This window comes from Macrobrachium rosenbergii, chromosome 6, assembly GCF_040412425.1.
Source record: "Macrobrachium rosenbergii isolate ZJJX-2024 chromosome 6, ASM4041242v1, whole genome shotgun sequence".
NCBI classification, from domain to species: Eukaryota; Metazoa; Arthropoda; class Malacostraca; order Decapoda; family Palaemonidae; genus Macrobrachium; species Macrobrachium rosenbergii.
The window spans coordinates 41176711-41196511 of NC_089746.1; the positions used below are offsets into that span (position 1 = coordinate 41176711).

Genomic DNA, 19801 nt, shown 5'->3' on the forward strand with positions numbered 1-19801 from the left:
ATTTTGTGTGTGTGTGTGTGTGTGTGTGTGTGTGTGTGTGTGTTTATGAATTTCAATAGTTAGATATCTCACTGGCTGAATGTTCAAAAGGCAGGCCTCAATATAATACATCTTTCAAATTTCAAATCTCTTTATGTTTCATCATTCTACCTTTCATACATTAATAGAGCCTTATTAAGGCAAGGGTAAAAAGAAAAATCAAAGAAAATAGCGTTCTTTTTAATTAAATTCAAATCATAATCATTTTTGCCAATTAGGATATTAAAAAAATATAAAAGAAAACTGTGCTGCACGAATCAAATCACAAAAAGTTCTACCATATAGCCAAGAATTGTACAGATCATTGTAAGTGGGTTTCACACGAATTTCGGTAAATTTTGATTTTACAACATTTAATAATTCATGTGCAAAGTAAGAGGTTTAGAAAATAACAAGATACAGAGAAGCGAAAATAAAAGATACTGAATTCTGTAGATTTAGCCTCATTTCTTCCAATATCCTCCTTGCAGTGTTCGTCATTGTGGTCGGTCCTGTAACAGAATTGGGTACAAAAACAGTTATTCAGATGTACAAATATACACAAGTGTCACATCAACTGACTGCCGGTTATATCACTAAAAGGAAGGCACGCTAATACATATACACATGAGAGCCTGCTCACACGCACACAATACAAACACGCGCAATATATGAATATATACATATATATATGTGTGTGTTTATACTCATATATATACATACATACACATGATCATATATATATATATATATATATATATATATATATATATATATATATATATATATATATATATATAATTTGTTTGTATATAACGATCAACGCATCTTTTCTTCTTAGAAAATTTTGAGATGGAGCTGAGTGCCCCATGCCCCTTATAAAAATATTTTTACCTTTCCAAGGAATCGAACGTTGACCCTTACGTGGTTGAAGTAAATTTTAAGACCAGCTGATTGTCAGGCTCCAGTAATACTTCTAAAAAGATGACACCAAAAGGGTATAGTACAGTCATTTGGTTATTACTAGGTCTTAAGAATGAAGTTGCTCTCCAGTGCTCTATTCTGGGCCGACGGGTAGGTGGCAAGCCAGGACTGAACCAGGGCTTTGCAAATGGATGTATTTATGTGTGTGTGTGATCCAGCATAACTCTAAAACCCACTGAGTAAATTCAACAAACTTGGTATACATATGACTTACCATCTAGAAAAGAATACTGTGGGGGTAAGACATCTCTGTCACCATAGGGGTGGGGGTGGGTGGGAGGGTTTCCTGAAACGGGCTGGTTCTGCCCGTAGACTTAATAACTAAATAAACTCACGAATTTATCATACCTCATTTCAGTATACATATGAATTACTATGTGGAAGATAATACTGTGGGGGTTAAGACATCACTGGCACCAAAGGGGGCCGGGGTGGGAAAGAGAGGATATGTACAAATAACCGAAAATGACAGATATTAGTATCTAATCCATAGTTTTCGAGGTCGCCGAGATGAATGGTGATACTCCCAATGCCCTTTGAGTCCAAGTTCGGCCCCAATAGGAAGGCGGGGTGAGAAGGGATAAAGTATAAAATGTCTAAAAGCTGGGGAAAAGTAACTGAAGCAACTATCTTAAGAGGAGAGAGAGAGAGAGAGAGAGAGAGAGAGAGAGAGAGAGAGATTTTATTGGTTGTCTTTTGGAGTTTTCCCAGGCACATATATATATATATATATATATATATATATATATATATATATATATATATATATATATATATATATATATATATATATATATATATATATATATATATATATATATATATATATATATATATATATATTATATACTGTGTATGTATATATATACATATATATATAAATGGATATGTGTGTGTGTTCCAGCATAACTCTGAAAAGCATTGAGCAATTTCAACAAACTTGGTATACATAATTATGACTTACCATCTAGAAAAGAATACTATGGAGGTAAGACATCACTAGCACCAAAGGGGTGGGAGTGGGAAGGCCTTCCCTCAAACAGGGCTAGTTCTGCCCGTAGACTTAATAACTAAATAAACTCACGAATTTATCATACCTCATTTCAGTATACATATGAATTACTATGTGGAAGATAATACTGTGGGGTTAAGACATCACTGGCACCAAAGGGGGCCGGGGTGGGAAAGAGAGGATATGTACAAATAACCGAAAATGACAGATATTAGTATCTAATCCATAGTTTTCGAGGTCACTGAGATGAATGGTGATACTCCCAATGCCCTTTGAGTCCAAGTTCAGCCCCAATAGGAAGGAAGGGGGTGAGAAGGGATAAAGTATAAAATGTCTAAAAGCTGGGAAAAGTAACTGAAGCAACTATCTTAAGAGGAGAGAGAGAGAGAGAGAGTAGAGAGACTAGAGAGAGAGAGAGAGAGAGAGATTTTATTGGAGAGAGAGTTTTCCCAGGTTATATATATATATATATATATATATATATATATATATATATATATATATATATATATATATATATATATATATATATATATATATATATATATATAGATATATAAATATATATATATATATATATATATATATATATATATATATATATTATATACTGTGTATGTATATATATACATATATATATAAATGGATATGTGTGTGTGTTCCAGCATAACTCTGAAAAGCATTGAGCAATTTCAACAAACTTGGTATACATAATTATGACTTACCATCTAGAAAAGAATACTATGGAGGTAAGACATCACTAGCACCAAAGGGGTGGGAGTGGGAAGGCCTTCCCTCAAACAGGGCTAGTTCTGCCCACAGACTTAGTAACTAAATAAACTCTACAGCTTTACCATACCTCATTTCAACATATATATGACTTACTATCTGGGAAATAATACTGCGTGGGTAAGACATCACTGGCACGATAGGGGTCGGGGTGGGAAGGGGATGACATGTAAAAATAACAAAAAACGACAGATTACTGTCTAATCTATAGTTTTCGAGGTCACTGAGATGAACAGTGACACTCCTGATACCATTTAAGTCCAAGCCCCAACAGGAATGGGGGTGGTGAGAAGGGATGAAATATAAAATGACAAAAATGCTGAGCAATGTAACTGAAGCAACTATCTTAACAGGAAAGGGAGAGAGTGAGAGTGAGAGCGAGAGAGAGAGAAAAAGTGAGAGAGTAGAGATGGTGTTACGGAGGAGAAAGAAAGAGAGAGAGAGAGTGTGTGTGTGTGTTTTAGGGAGAGAGAGTGAGTTTATCAGTTGTCATTCAGAGTTATCCTGGGCAGTGCTGGGTTAATCAACTAATATATATACAGTACATAATATTACATATATAAATATATATATAACATTATATATATATGTATGTGCATATGTGTATGTTTTATATATACATATAAATATATATATATATATATATATATATATATATATATATATATATATATATATATATATATATATGTGTGTGTGTGTGTGTGTGTGTGTTGCCGTGCATGACTGCTATAATATACTTCCTGGTGAGCATTATACGTCGAAGGTCTTGAAATAAGAGAAGATAATGCCTTGATCAGTATGTAACATCAAATCATAGTTTGGAAAAAACTCCATGCTGCATGTAATCACTTAATCCCTTATTGACAATATAGCTTTTATTAACTGCTATTTAGGGCCAAAGTCATTTAAAAACATGCAGTGCTAAGCACAGAAAATTTTTTATTTATTTATACGCATGGTTTCGATTGATAATTCTGTCAAGAAGTTTGCACTTGGCCTCATATCCACTTCATCTCCTTACCATAACTATGAGCACTTTTGGCTGAATCTGAGCCTTTTAACTTATTTCATTGCTTGCACATATTTAATGATATTGACAATATTATAAAGAGAATAATGAGTAGCATACTGCCACATACATCAGAATAGAAGTTTGTACCAATGTATGAAGAATTAGTCAGGAATAAATCTAACCGATTTCGGATGTCAAGTTTAACCAACTCTTCCATAGCGATTTAAAGTTCCGCAGATTACTTGCTTCTCCACATGTATGCCAAAAAATATAGGCAAACATACTGAATATCTCTGTAGAAGTACTTAGAAAATAAATGCAGAATGTTTACAAATGTCCTCCATTGATAAATACTCATTATTCAGTGTCTTTAGCTGCCGGAATTTGGTGCCATAAGATTTTCCACAATTTGAGACTCACACTTCTCAGGGAATCAGAACAAAGCAGTGCGAAGGATACGACGTACCTGTCATCCAAGCGTTTTATTTTTCGTTCAGTTTAACCACTTCCTCTGCGTGAACCACGGCTACCTCCAAAGCGTCTGGTGCCATTAAAAAGCCTGGTCCCAAATTTTTCAGCGCTGGTAGTTTCATTGGACGTGTCACGACGAACTCTTAATATCGCCATTTCTCCCTCTGTTGCCTAGGAAGTTTGCAAAGATTGTTAAAAGTTTCCAGGAAATGTCCTATCGTACAATAATCTCCAGTGTCTGTAAGAAATGCCTACAAAGTGTCTTATTCACGAAGTGTTATCATGAAAAAGCAATAAGTCATTACACCGCTTTTAGAGATAGTCATAAGTTTTATACTATATCAGGCCCCCTTGATATGCAATAAAAAAGAATATTCTAAAACGTAAAGGCATGGTTAACTATACAATGAAATTCATAAACAATGGATATCATACTATTTACTTAGATGCGGTTAAATAAACTGTTACAAAGGTACTTGAAAGAGGGGACCTTAACACCCAGGAATCTGGAAATATGTTTCAACAGTGATTGTATGGTAGTTCGGCAGTGATGATGAACTTCTCTATATGTTTATGAAGCGGCTAGTGATATGGAAGTTTTCAATATAAGGGATCCTCCACATTTTAGCTGTTAAAATATATGTCAGTCAGGACCCTTCCGTTATTTTTATCTGGAGCATCATCCCATCGGGGAAACGGCTTGATTTCCAAAGAAAGAATGAAAGAAAGAAAAAATATTTACACACGTATATATTACACACAAATGCACACACACACACATATATGTATATATATATATATATATATATATATATATATATATATATATATATATATATATATATATATATATATATATATATATATATATATATATATATATATATATATATTTATATATATATATATATATATATAGATATATATATATATATATATATAATTTATATACATATACATATATATGTATATGTACATATATGCACTTAGGAACATTTTATCCCCAATGGTCTAGTACTGAACACGGCGAAACACATTTTATCACCATGAGGCTAATATTAACACGACGAAACAGTGTAGATGAATCACTGTTTCGCCGTGTTTAATGCTAGCCCTTCTTGGATCAAATGCTCCTAAGCGAATTGGTGATTTCATGAGTTCCCTGAAAACTTCAGGGACTTGGTGAAATCACTGGTGTCACAAATTTACTGTAACGTATATGCAACATTATGCATATATGTATATGTATACATATATATATATGTATATATATATAAATATATATATATATATATATATATATATATATATATATATATATATATTAGCGACTGTATTTTACAAGTCAGTAATATCTTAAAAATCAGCTCAACTTTGTTAGGTTGTACACGGAGATACTTGGTGAGCTTAGGTGATGCAGTCTCTCTTTCTATCTGTGTGCATGACATATCTAGTTTGCATGCATTGCTGTATCTGTGTATCGTGAAACCTCATCAATGCTTGTATGAGTAACAGTGATTTATTGCGTAACTTGTACTACCATCCAATATACAATACATATATATATATAATATATATATATTCTATATATACATTTATATGCATATATATAGGTATATATTGTATATTGGGTGGTAGTACAAGTTACGCGATGCTGTGTATCACTGCTGCTCATACAAACACTGATGAGGCTTCACGATACGTAGAAATAACAATGCATGCAAACTAGATATGTCATACACACAGGTAGAAAGAGAGCCCTGCATCATCTAAGCTCACCAAGTATCTCTGTGTACAACCTAACAAAGTTGAGCTGATTTTAAAGATATGACTGACTCTTGTAAAATACAGTCGCTAATGATATGGTCATTGACGTATTCTGAAGAAAGATCTTACCTCTGCCTCATAGGCAATAAGGACGACAAGGACAGCCAGTACTAACAGAACCTTCATGATTCCTCCAAGGGATGCGTCTGCAAAACCTAAGGCTGCGACTTGGCTCCGTTCTGTCCTACTTCGACTTATATAGCAAAGGCAGTTCTGCTTCACGGATCAAGAACAAGTCTGAACCTCATATTTTTACTCGAACATGCTCGTTTTACGCGAAATTATACGTTTGGAAAGGATTCTTGCTTGAAAATTCATCGATTAAACGGAAAATGACTTCACACAATGGGCAATGACGTCACAACAACATTTTTTTTGTAATGCCGTTTTCATGCCTCAAAAGGAAAATATTCCACGTAAAATACAGATTTAACATCCACTTTTTGTCTTTAGTTTCTTTTTTACCCTTTTTGCATTTGCAAATGGTTACATGTGCATAATTTTAGTAAGTGAAACGACATGGACGTCTTTGAGTGCCCTGACAGGCGGAAAATCCGGTGAGCAAGAGTTCACACCTCCTAAAAACTGAGGAAAACATACTTTCATAGTTAAAGCGCGGCTTAAGCGCCTACATTGAGTAACATTATTCATGAAAAAATATTAGTAATAACATTTTTAGAGCATGAACGTTACAAATGAATTATAAAATGTAATATGATATAAAGAGCAACAATGTATCTTCCCCTGACGTCAGGATGACCAAAGAAAAATTCGGAGGCGGGACTGGATGCGCTTCGTCCACGCAACTGGATCAGTCACAGTGCTAATTACATGGCGGATTTTTATCGTGGTGTTTTCTTGCTTCACCGAGTCTTAAGTAACTTCCTGTGAGTGCTATTGTCTGTGCATGATTACGTTTTCTGGGTTTGTTCATGCCTTTCAGTTTTGTGACACAAAGGTTTAGAGTATTCTATAATCATGAATATATATATTTTTTTGTACGAGTCTTGGAAATTTTTAATTTAATATTTTCATTTTCCCGTACGTGATTTCTTAAGGACCCATGTAAATTTCAGTTCTAATGAGGTGAATGACTATGAATAACTTTGATCATTACGATAACAGTTTCTGAAATGGAGATACATTACGCCCAGGACAGACAAACGAATACTCTCGAGAATCCCGTGCCCTCAAAACGGGATAAAAAAAAGAAAAAAGTTCAGCTCATGTCTACATTAAACCAGTAACTGATTTCCTTCTCCCTTTAATATGCAGCAACTTGCATTTTATGACACCATGGTCGTTAGTGTTCCAACTTCTTAAAATCATAATTTGTAGTTTCCCTATTTTATTCCTTGCTCACTTGTGTGTAAGTCTTAGTCATTTGTTATTTAAGACTGAAAATGATTCCCTGCCAACATTGCAAGCTTGGGTACCTTGAAATACAGTAAAAACCAATTTCTTTGTTTCATAACCTTAAAATCAACGAAATATTAATCTCAATTCCAAAACTTTAACGAACACTAGCGTTCTGCGTTCTAACAAATTTTAAAGATGTTCCTAAATACAAATAATTCATTTATAATCATCGTTGTATTACTGTAATACTAACAATGACGAATAGTTTACATAAATAACACCAATACGTCTTTACTGGAGCATTTAGCGTAGCTGAATTTTCCACCTGATCCGGTTCTCTTGAACTGATAAAGAAAAGTCATTCGTCTCTTGCAACATTCAAACATTTCAATAAAGCTAACTTCTGCACTTTTTCCACCGTTCTCTACATTTCATAAAAAGGAAACTACTTTAGATTCTAACAGATATAAAAGTCTATCCCCGATGAATGTATGCATGACATCAGTTTACAAAGAAATTCAAAAGAAATGAAAAAGTGACTATATCTAAATTCGTACGCAAACAAATTTGAATATTTTCACAGACGGCGCTTCTCGTCGGCTTAATTAGATGATTAACTCTGCATCTAATTAGTGACGTGGACTCACGAAGACAAGAAGCAGGAAATACATTTCACCAGGGATCGTACTGCATTCTCTTTAATCATTTTCCTGACTGGATAAAGAGTATCCGGAAATAGAACTGCAGTACTTATTAGTAGAATGTCAGTTTTACAAATTTGTCATCTTATAAATTTAAAGCAGAGGAATACTGAGTGAGTGAAAGAAACATCGACAGTAGGTTAGACCCGAGATTCGTTTTAATGGAACTAATACCCTCAATTTGTAAAAGGAATAACATGTTTTTCCCTTCATTGCTGCTTCACAGTTACTTTTGTTATCAGCCAAAGTTTGAGTATTTGACCTCTTTATTCGTGACATGAATTCTAGTATTTTGGAAAATTATGATTATTTCCCACCACACCGGAACAGTCATTATGACCAACAAGCTGAAAGACATTGTTATGAAAGGAAGCTAGACAGCCATCCGTCATTAGTTTGTGAAATCCCCTTATTTTTTACCCCTGTGTGTTTTTTTACTCGTTATTTTTTTATCCCTTTTTTACCCCTTGTTATTTTTTACCCTCAATTTTTTTACCGCTTTTTTTAAACCCCTGTTATTTTAACCCCTTGTTATTTTTCACCACCTGGTTTTTTTACCCCCGTTATTTTTACACCCCTCAGATGTATGCAATTCCCAAGGTGAAGTGAATTCGATATTATTCGCGTTTGAATATTTGTAAGCATGAAATGGCCACGTGCAAATAAAGGGATATTTAGCTGCTTTTACTGCTTCCAACTACTATGAAACTTGTAGTTACTCGAGACTTCTCCTTAAATTTCTAATCAATACTTGCTAAATGATCTCTTCATTTTACGAATCGTTCAATGACACAGATGACATGTAATAATAAATTTTAAAAATTGGCCTAAATATATTTATCTAATCTTGCTCTATCTCTTCAACTGCATTTCCCTTATTTTGTGACGAGGCCAAAGTATGTACAGGATCCAAGACCCTTCCAGGTTTTATTCAAGTTCATCTTCTCCATTCTTCAAGAGAAAAAATCTCACAAAGGTCCTGTGAATAAATGAACGGAAGATTTAAGGTTTAGAGACAAATCAGTCGAGAACTTCAATTATTCAGATGCTGAATTTTGACTCCGTATCTGTGAAGATGCTTTTTAGTCTTCTGAGAAATGGAAACGAAAACAAACTTGAAAAATAATTGTCTAATCAATTCTAATTTTTCAGAACATTCTCCTGCAAGACTATATAATACAGAATTATACACTTGTGATGTCGATTAATCACTGTCATTTCTCTCTCTCTCTCTCTCTCTCTCTCTCTCTCTCTCTCTCTCTCTCTCTCTCTCTCTCTCTCTCTCAAGTAGTCGTATTATTTTAAGCTCGGCCGAAAAGCACAAGTGGTAAATTGTTACAGAGTATAAGAGGCCTAGTATGGACACCTGGACTCTGCTTGTCGAACATTCTCTCTCTCTCTCTCTCTCTCTCTCTCTCTCTCTCTCTCTCTCTCTCTCTCTCTCTCTTTGCATGTGACCTTACGTGAACAACGAGAGTATAGAAAACGACTGCGGACCTTCTACATCCGCCAGTACCTAACTCAAATCCCTGATTTGCATATTTCCCTACTTCCCATCTCTCTACAGAACGAGAATTCGCTGCCGGCTACAGAGTTTCAGAAGGAATTGTCCCTTTCAGTATTAATTCCTTACTCATCCCAAACAAGAGTACACTGGTCCCATGGTCACCTCCATTGAAGGTCCCATTTATTGAATGAATGAAGGAAATATAAAATTTAGGCCATAAGCCAAGCGCTGGGACCTACGAGGTCATTCAGTGCTGAATGGGAAATTGAGAGTGAAAAGGTTTTAAAGGTGTAACAGAAGAAAATCTCGCAGTTGCACTATGAAACAATTGTTAGAAGAGGTTGGATAGTAAGTTGAAAGAAAGAGAATATGAACAGAGGTACAGTAAAAGAAATGAAAGGGATTGCAGCTATGGTCCGAAGGGACTGCAAAAAACCTCAAAGTAATTTTACAGTGCACTGCGTGAGGTGCACTGATGGCACTATCCCCCAAAGGGTTTTCCATTTATTGGCTCACACGAGAATCCAGTACAAATGCCCAAACCTACTGGTGTATTTATAAGCGACCAAATTCAAGGAGCTGCAAGGTCTACCCCTGAAGAAATCTAAGCCTAATGGTCTGTTCCAGAAGAACAGATGTGTCAACTCATCCTCCTGAAAAAAGGTGCTATAAAAGAAAATGGTTCTCCCAGTCCTCTCGCAAGACATGTGGAGAGAAGGAGAGGGAAAGAAAAAAAGAAAGTCTCCTATCATAGCTGTCTCACATATTATCATGACATAGCGAAGCAAAATATAGATACTTCGGCTGCCTCCCCATCATTCCAAGGCCTTACTTGTAAGCACAATTAAGATATTATTGAAGCTATTGTATGAGGCCACCTGAGGTCAGCTTTAATGTTTCATCTCACTGAGACCCTTTTAAATTGCTCTTAGCAATATTGCTACCCGATATTACATCTTTTTTTCTTACAACACCCTTTAAAGGTGAGTAGTCAGGAAAATTTCTGAAGCCTTAATACAGGAACTGTACTTTGTTTTCGATGGCTTCATTTTTCTTCTTCTGCACTGTGGTTATGACGTAAATCTAAAAAATAGAATACATTTAGACAAAAGAAATAAAAAAGTTTAGAAAAATTAAATGATCATCTTCATTTCAGCATGAATTTGAATTTTATACTGACAAATGTTTCTATATTTTCTTGCATGTTGCAAAGAAAGAAATTTTTTTAAAAAGGAATACCAAGAAAAGTTTAACTGGAAGAAACTTTATTAAATCTCTCAAGATTTGCCAGTTACTTTCCAAACTCCTATATTTTGAAAAGATGCGTTGCAAAGTCATTTGAGCTAATAGAATGTCACTGGCTCTAAAAGAAATTTAATAAACCTAAACCTGGGAAGGGTTTCACAAAATGTTTATAACTTTAAATGTTTAGATAATATATTTATTGCTTTAAATGTGTCACAAAATATATCTATTACTTTAAATTTGCAATAAATATTTATTACTTTAATGCATCAGATGTAACTGCTTTAACTACACAGCTTCAGCTAACTTTCCGATTATACGATACGTGTTTATAAATCAAGACCAGTATGATGTAGCAAGTGCCACTAAATACAAGAAATGTAATAACATAACCTTCACACGCTACACAGCAACTACGAGTAAAGGCTACGGCTTTTACGTCAACAAAAAAAGCGAAATTCCATTGTTAAGGGATTTGTATGTCGCTGCGTTTGCACGTGCGTCCTTGTCAAAGCAACACAGCGAACCATACAAAGGCGGCCTTCGCTGGCAGACATCGGACCAGGTCCCAAAATCCCTGAAGGTTTCCACAGGCTCAAGAGAAGAAAGAGAGAGAGAGAGAGAGAGAGAGAGAGAGAGAGAGAAGAAACAGGAAGCCTCCTAAGGCTCGTAATTCTCTTATCCTTCCCCCTTTTTCTTCCCCTAGGTTACATCATCCTATGCATCTCTTTCTCCCGAAGGACTTCCTTTTGGTTTAATTACACAGAAACTGAGTTACACGGATGGCGCACACCTCACTTCCAGTTTGGCTCTCTCTCTCTCTCTCTCTCTCTCTCTCTCTCTCTCTCTCTCTCTCTCTCTCTCTCTCTCAAACTGATATCATAGCTACAAGGGACAGATCGGTTAAATCTAATATTTATCTTCAGCGTAAATTCTTCAGAGTTGAATACTGGTTAGAAATCAGATTTATTGCACGTACAGTCTGGTAATGCTTTTTTACTAGACAAATAACTTCAGTGCAGCAATGAGCCATAAACAGCCTTATTTAAAAACACCATAAAGATTGTCTTATATCTTTTATAACTGGTTAACCCAGCAAACAAACAGATAAAAAAATGTAGTATAAGAAAAAATCCCGAAACATGCGAAAACAGAAAGAAAATCACGTGGCATCAAAGGCATCGAAGGATGCATGCTATATATTATGCAAGCAATTATCGTAGATAAAGTTACGTGTCTAATAGGTCAAGCTATCAGATTATGACAGGGAAAGTGAGGACCTTATTAACGCGATTGACATTTAAATCTGTAATCTGAATGCTCTTCACTTATACATCCCGTTGCTGTATAGATAAAGATCTTACAAATTACCAGGTGACTAAAGCACTAAATTTTGAACAAAATGACACCTATGGTAAATATTCCATACTTGTCAGCGCACAATTACTGTGCCCATCTCCTAACCAGCGAGGACCAGTGGTTCAGCAGAAATGTCAGCATTTTGAGTTTAACTGAACTCTCACAGCTGGGTTAACTAAATAAACGATTTCTTTAAACCTGGCGTATGTAGTTTGTTTGTTTTTTAGTCAGTCCACAAAACAGCCTTCGTTGGCCAAAATATATCCATAGTAAATCCACATACACCTGCTTAAAACTGACATTTTAATCGGCTTTACTTTCAATGCATTTATTAAGACAAACTGGTCGTTGTGGTTTACTTCCTAGTGTTACTCATTCTGCATTGTGATATGCAGTATCGTTATGGGATCTCTGGCACCACGGGTGTCAAGAACTCTGAAGAAGACCTGTAATTACTATAATTATGGCCGGCGCTTAATACTAATGGTGGCATTAGGATGAACATTATATTAGAAAAATGATGGGAGCTCGGACATTTGTATTACATTTCAACACATTAACTACAGTGCTATGTCCTTACCGGGAGCGCAGGGATGCATAAATATATATATTAAGTTATGCTTTTATATTTGTTAGTTTTACGGTAAATTGCTTGTGTGCATTTCAAGCAGTGGACAATGAACACTAACTTATAATACTGTCGACCTGCTATCAGCAAAAACGACGAAGATATGACCACTGAAGGCGGAGGGTAATTTGCATCTCACCAGAAAGAGAAAATATTGAAAAATTAATAGCAATAAACGCGTAAAACTCAAAACATTGTCCCATAACCAGCGAATAGTTTGTCACCTTGACAGTAGTTATATATTTTGCAGTTTTACGCTAAATAACTGATTTCGCTTGGTAGTATTTCAAAACTTTAATATCATCTTTAAGCTTCCATAATAAATCCTAAATCACAGAATTATTTCATTATGTTTTATAGCAAAAAATATATTTGACGTTGAAAGCAGTCATCGATTTTGTGGACAATGATCGGGTTCCCCAGTTGTTGTTAGTTTCGTGAAAATGGGAGAGACACATGTAAAATATCAACCATAATATTTCACAATTGCTGAAACAATTCTGACATATCGTCACAAGTAATTTCTAATATATATTTACCCAACTAAATCTCATCGGTGCTCGGCAGAATTGTCCATTTTCACCTTGCAAATATTCATTGACAATCGAACTATAGCACAGATGGAAATCAGACTCTATTTATCTTGGGTTTAATGGACAAAAACAAAAAATCTATCAACAAAAACAATACGCAAAAGAAGTAATGTCCACTCCAGATCCATAATCGGGCCAAAACCAAATTCTAATCACTCATTACCTATAACATAATGAATATACGTGGTATAACTACGCCAAAATCCGTTTGCCAGTTCTCATTTAATCCTCATCAGGAACAGCCAAACAGTCGCTATAGTCAACATTTTTATTCCACTGGGACGTTTCGGCTTTAACACACTATGCCATTTTCGACCAAAAATAGAGGCAAAACACCAAAACATAAAAATTTGTACTAGTAAAATACAAATCAAAGAAAGGTCACACTCGAGTATATTTTTTTATAAACTACGCTACCATAAAAAAACACACTACTCAGAAAAGAAAACATAATGACTCAAAACTAATACAATTCATTGAATGACAATAGCCAATAAAACATAGAAAAAACAAACTCAAGACGAGATAAAAAAAAAAAAAAAATCAAATAAAACACAGGACTAAGAAACATAAAAAAAGACAAACACGAAAAGAAAAATTACACAAAAGATAAATTAGCCTAATAACAGGAAAGCGAGAGCGGATAGAAAATCAGTAGATTATAGAAAACGGAAAGGATGACTAATCTAGTTTAAGTTGTGGCTTAAGCTTGTGAACATATTTCTAAAATCTTCAAATCAGACAATTCTGAACAAGAATCTACAATTTTAAAATCCCTTTTACTTAGTCTAGCCTGACTGCATATACTGCAAAGTTCACGGATGAAAGACTGCTGCTTGACTTAGCAGTCTCAACCTGTCCAGTCACTGATCCCTGCATGCTGGCAGAATCTCGTTTTGAGTGCCTTTATGGAACTACCCAAATACCCCACTTGAGTTTATTTTTTCTTAGTTTTATTGGCTATTGTCATTCACTGAATTGTATCAGTTTTAAGTCACTATGTTTTCTTTTCTGAGTAGTTTTTTTTTATGGTAGCGTAGTTCATAAAAAATTATTCTCGAGTGTGACCTTTCTTTGATTTGTATTTTACTAGTATAAAGTTTTTATTTGGTGTTTTGCCTCTATTTTAGGTCGAAAATGGCTCAGTGTGTTAAAGTCGAAAAGTCCCAGTGGAATAAAAATGTTGACTATAGGGCTTGTTTGACTGTTCCTGATGAGGTTCAGATTCCCTAGGAATCAAACTCTAGCAATCTTAATCCTCCTCCAAACCACAGATCTACGTGCAAATCCTAACAGAGATATAGCCTGCTTGGGTAAGTATTGACAATGTCATATCACAACAAATTAAAATTCATTTTAAAATCATTCATTTATTCATTCATTCATTCTAATACCTCTTGCCCATGTGGCAACATATGCTGATTAAATATTTAACTTACCAGAACGCTGATATTTTTAATATAAAATTAAATCAAGTGAATTACTAAGAACTAACGCAATGTTCAGTTAGATTTGCCGTAATTGTGCACGAGTAAAAAAAATTAAAGGAAGCCTTCCAAATACCTTGTCAGTATCAAGGGGAATGACGAACGGTAGGTTTCCGCAAAGTCCTGACGGTAAATTAACCAAATATAATAACGGATTTCAGAGCAGTTGATCTTACCTTATGCCAGGTTCCACACTCCACACTGTTGAGCAAAGAAAATTATTAAGATCCCCTCGACTGCAGGACTTGCACAATCCATAACACTGCTTATCACTCATTGCCTTACGTCAATAATCGTAATCACGTAGTACGTCGCTAAAATTTCTGGAAATGAAAATCCGCGGACATAGAAACGTTTGTACACCAGAACAGGACACCTTTTAAACATCGACTGAAACGTTCAAGTTTTTATGCTGGAACTAAAGGAGTTCAAATGACAGGCCTGTGTCAAGTACGGGAAGACAGTGAGCTGACGCGTGAATGATATCGCGGCAGAGTCAATCAGGCAATTTTTCCTCTAATAATCGAGCAGCTCGTCAAAGTGGTCTTTCGCTGTTTGTTCCCCTGTTCGCTCGTTCTGTAGAATCTGACCCTCACGGAATATTGTCGTGTTAAGTTTTGATAAAAACAAAACCATTTCCATTTACCATCTGGTAGAGTTTCATCAATATCATCATCACTATCCAGGATTTTTATGGAGGCCCTATGCCAAACCTCAATGGCGCCATCCCGTGAATAACTTTTTCTTTTGTTACTAATTTCAATATATGTATAATCTTTCTCAAATATATAGTCTGTACATCCTTTAGCTCATGTGGCATCTTGCTTTAAAGTCTGAATACCCTGTATTCGAAGGTTATCTTATGCCTTTGTACATCTGGCCTCATTACAGTAATTTATTTGTCCATGCTCCCATACGCATTGAGACTTACAATGGTACATTTCAGTACATGGGTCCATTTTGTGTGTGTGTGTGTGTGTGTGTGTGTTTATGAATTTCAATAGTTAGATATCTCACTGACTGAATGTTCAAAAGGCAGGCCTCAATATAATACATCTTTCAAATTTCAAATCTCTTTATGTTTCATCATTCTACCTTTCATACATTAATAGAGCCTTATTAAGGCAAGGGTAAAGAAAAATCAAAGAAAATAGCGTTCTTTTTAATTAAATTCAAATCATAATCATTTTTGCCAATTAGGATATTAAAAAATATAAAAGAAAACTGTGCTGCACGAATCAAATCACAAAAAGTTCTACCATATAGCCAAGAAGTGTACAGATCATTGTAAGTGGGTTTCACACGAATTTCGGTAAATTTTGATTTTACAACATTTAATAATTCATGTGCAAAGTAAGAGATGTAGAAAATAACAAGATACAGAGAAGCGAAAATAAAAGATACTGAATTCTGTAGATTTAGCCTCATTTCTTCCAATATCCTCCTTGCAGTGTTCGTCATTGTGGTCGGTCCTGTAACAGAATTGGGTACAAAAACAGTTATCCAGATGTACAAATATACACAAGTGTCACATCAACTGACTGCCGGTTATATCACTAAAAGGAAGGCACGCTAATACATATACACATGAGAGCCTGCTCACACCCACACAATACAAACACGCGCAATATATGAATATATACATATATATATGTGTGTGTGTTTAGATATATACATACATACATGATCATATATATATATATATATATATATATATATATATATATATATATATATATATATATATATATATATATATATATATATATATATATATATAATTTGTTTGTATATAACGATCAACGCATCTTTTCTCCTTAGAAAATTTTGAGATGAAGCTGAGTGACCCATGCCCCTTATAAATATTTTTACCTTTCCAAGGAATCGAACGTTAACCCTTATGTGGTTGAGGTAAATTTTAAGACCAGCTGATTGTCAAGTTCCAATTATACTTTTAAAAAGATGACACCAAATAGGGTATAGTACAGTCATCTGGTTATTACTAGGTCTTAAGAATGAAGTTGCTCTCCAGTGCTCTATTCTGGGCCGACGGGTAGGTGGCAAGCCAGGACTGAACCAGGGTTTTGCAAATGGATGTATTTATGTGTGTGTGTGATCCAGCATAACTCTAAAACCCACTGAGTAATTTCAACAAACTTGGTATACATATGACTTACCATCTAGAAAAGAATACTGTGGGGGTAAGACATCGCTGTCACCATAGGGGTTGGGGGTGGGTGGGAGGGTTCCTGAAACGGGCTGGTTCTGCCCTGTAGACTTAGTAACTAAATAAACTCACGAATTTATCATACCCCATTTCAGTATACATATGAATTACTATGTGGAAGATAATACTGTGGGGGTTAAGACATCACTGGCACCAAAGGGGGTCGGGGTGGGAAAGAGATGACATGTACAAATAACCGAAAATGACAGATATTAGTATCTAATCCATAGTTTTCGAGGTCGCTGAGATGAATGGTGATACTCCCAATGCCCTTTGAGTCCAAGTTCGGCCCCAGTAGGAAGGCGGGGTGAGAAGGGATGAAGTATAAAATGTCTAAAAGCTGGGGAAAAGTAACTGAAGCAACTATCTTAAGAGAGAGAGAGAGAGAGAGAGAGAGAGAGAGAGAGAGAGAGAGAGAGAGAGAGATTTTATTGGTTGTCTTTCGGAGTTTTCCCAGGCACCTTATATATATATATATATATATATATATATATATATATATATATATATATATATATATATATATATATATATATATATATATATATATATATATATATATATATGTGTATGTATATATATACATATATATATAAATGGATATGTGGTGTTCCAGCATAACTCTGAAAAGCATTGAGCAATTTCAATAAACTTGGTATACATAATTATGACTTACCATCTAGAAAAGAATACCATGGAGGTAAGACATCACTAGCACCAAAGGGGTGGGAGTGGGAAGGCCTTCCCTCAAACAGGGCTAGTTCTGCCCACACACTTGTAACTAAATAAACTCTACAGGTTGGTCATACCTCATTTCGGCATATATATGACTTACTATCTGGGAAATAATACTGCGTGGGTATAACATCACTGGCACCATAGGGGTCGGGGTGGGAAGGGGATGACATGTAAAAATAACAGAAAACGACAGATTACTGTCTAATCTATAGTTTTCGAGGTCATTGAGATGAACAGTGACACTCCAAGCCCCATTTTTGAACTTATGTTTTTTTTACCATATTTCAAGACATTTTTGATTTTGTGTGGGAAGTGGATGTAGCATTTTACTATTTCAATATTCTATTTTATTGTGTTCTATATTTTACCAGTATGCTATTTACTCGTGCATTTTAGACTTTTCATTATTATGTTTTTGCACTTATATATTTTTGGGAATATTATCTGTGTTCATTTTTTCGACAGATGTCATGGTTGTGGTTGTGGTTGTGGTGATGACTTTGTGGGCAAAGCATGATGTTATCATGTTGGTGTGATCATAGAGAAAGACAGTCGCAAACCTTTGCAATGTCTAGTATTTTATGTGGGAGACTTGAGACTAGACCTCACAAAGTCTATAATGGAATATGAGAGTTTTTGAATTTGCAGGCTATTAGCCAAAATCAGATTTTTAGTTGGACTGAGACTAAATTTTGAGTTAGATGTTTTCTTAATTGACAATTTCATTTATGATGCATTTTAATCTTTGCTTTGTTTATTCATTGCTTGTTGGGTTGCTTTAAATAATAAATATATTTTTGGTAGGAAAGATTGAGTTTTCCTATATACGACCCATTTCATTTCTTTAATGTGGAATGTGGTGAGAGAAAAATCCATACTGAGAACGAAAGAGATCTTTCAGAGAGAGAGAGAGAGAGAGAGAGAGAGAGAGAGAGAGAGAGAGGAGAAAATATTCGCTGTTAAAAGAGAGGAAAAAGGGCTGAACTTTTACCGCCTCCTGAAGATAGACCAAAAACAGTCACTCCTGATACCTGGAATATTTCTGTTTCCAACAGTTGTAACAGAAGAATTGGGGGTGGTGAGAAGGGCTGAAATATAAAATGTCAAAAATGCTGAGCAATGTAACTGAAGCAACTATCTTAACAGGAAAGGGAGAGAGTGAGAGTGAGAGCGAGAGAGAGAGAGAAAAAGTGAGAGAGTAGAGATGGTGTTACGGAGGAGAAAGAAAGAGAGAGAGAGTGTGTGTGTGTGTTTTAGGGAGAGAGAGTGAGTTTATCAGTTTTCATTCAGAGTTATCCTGGGCAGTGCTGGGTTGGTCAACTAATATATATACAGTATATATATTATATATATATATATATATATATATATATATATATATATATATATATATATATATATATGTATATATATATATATATATTATATATATATATATATATATGCGTATATATGTTTTATATATACATAAAAAAAAAATATATATATATATATATATATATATATATATATATGTGTGTGTGTGTGTGTGTGTGTGTGTGTGTGTGTGTGTGTGTGTGTGTGTGTGTGTTGGTGTGCATGATTGCTATAATATACTTCCTGGTGAGAATTATACGTCGAAGGTCTTAAATAAGAGAAGATAATTCCTTGATCAGTATGTAACATCAAATCATGGTTTGGAAAAAAATCCATGCTGCATGTAATCAATTAATCCCTTATTGACAATATAGCTTTTATTAACTGCTATTTAGGGCCAAAGTCATTTAAAAACATGCAGTACTAAACACAGAAAATTTTTATTTATTTATACGAATGGTTTCGATTCATAAGTCTTTGTCAAG

General features: G+C 34.8%; 2 long non-coding RNA genes across 3 annotated transcripts in view; both read right to left on the reverse strand.

The window, feature by feature from the left end:
* Positions 1-252: 252 nt before the first annotated feature.
* Positions 253-15434, reverse strand: LOC136839772 (uncharacterized). 2 transcript variants are annotated; one of them, XR_010853459.1, is made up of 3 exons: positions 15172-15434; positions 4285-4460; positions 253-530 (listed from the first exon to the last, which is right to left on the reverse strand). It is a non-coding gene; the product is annotated as an uncharacterized lncRNA (long non-coding RNA). The 2 variants fall into 2 exon arrangements; XR_010853458.1 differs by lacking the exon at positions 15172-15434 and adding an exon at positions 6186-6435.
* Positions 15435-16204: 770 nt separating this feature from the next.
* The window catches only part of LOC136839773 (uncharacterized), a 6961-nt gene continuing 3364 nt past the window's right edge, over positions 16205-19801 (reverse strand). The window contains exon 3 of the long non-coding RNA XR_010853460.1: positions 16205-16467. This is a non-coding gene — a long non-coding RNA (uncharacterized lncRNA). The remainder of the gene's footprint in view (positions 16468-19801) is intronic.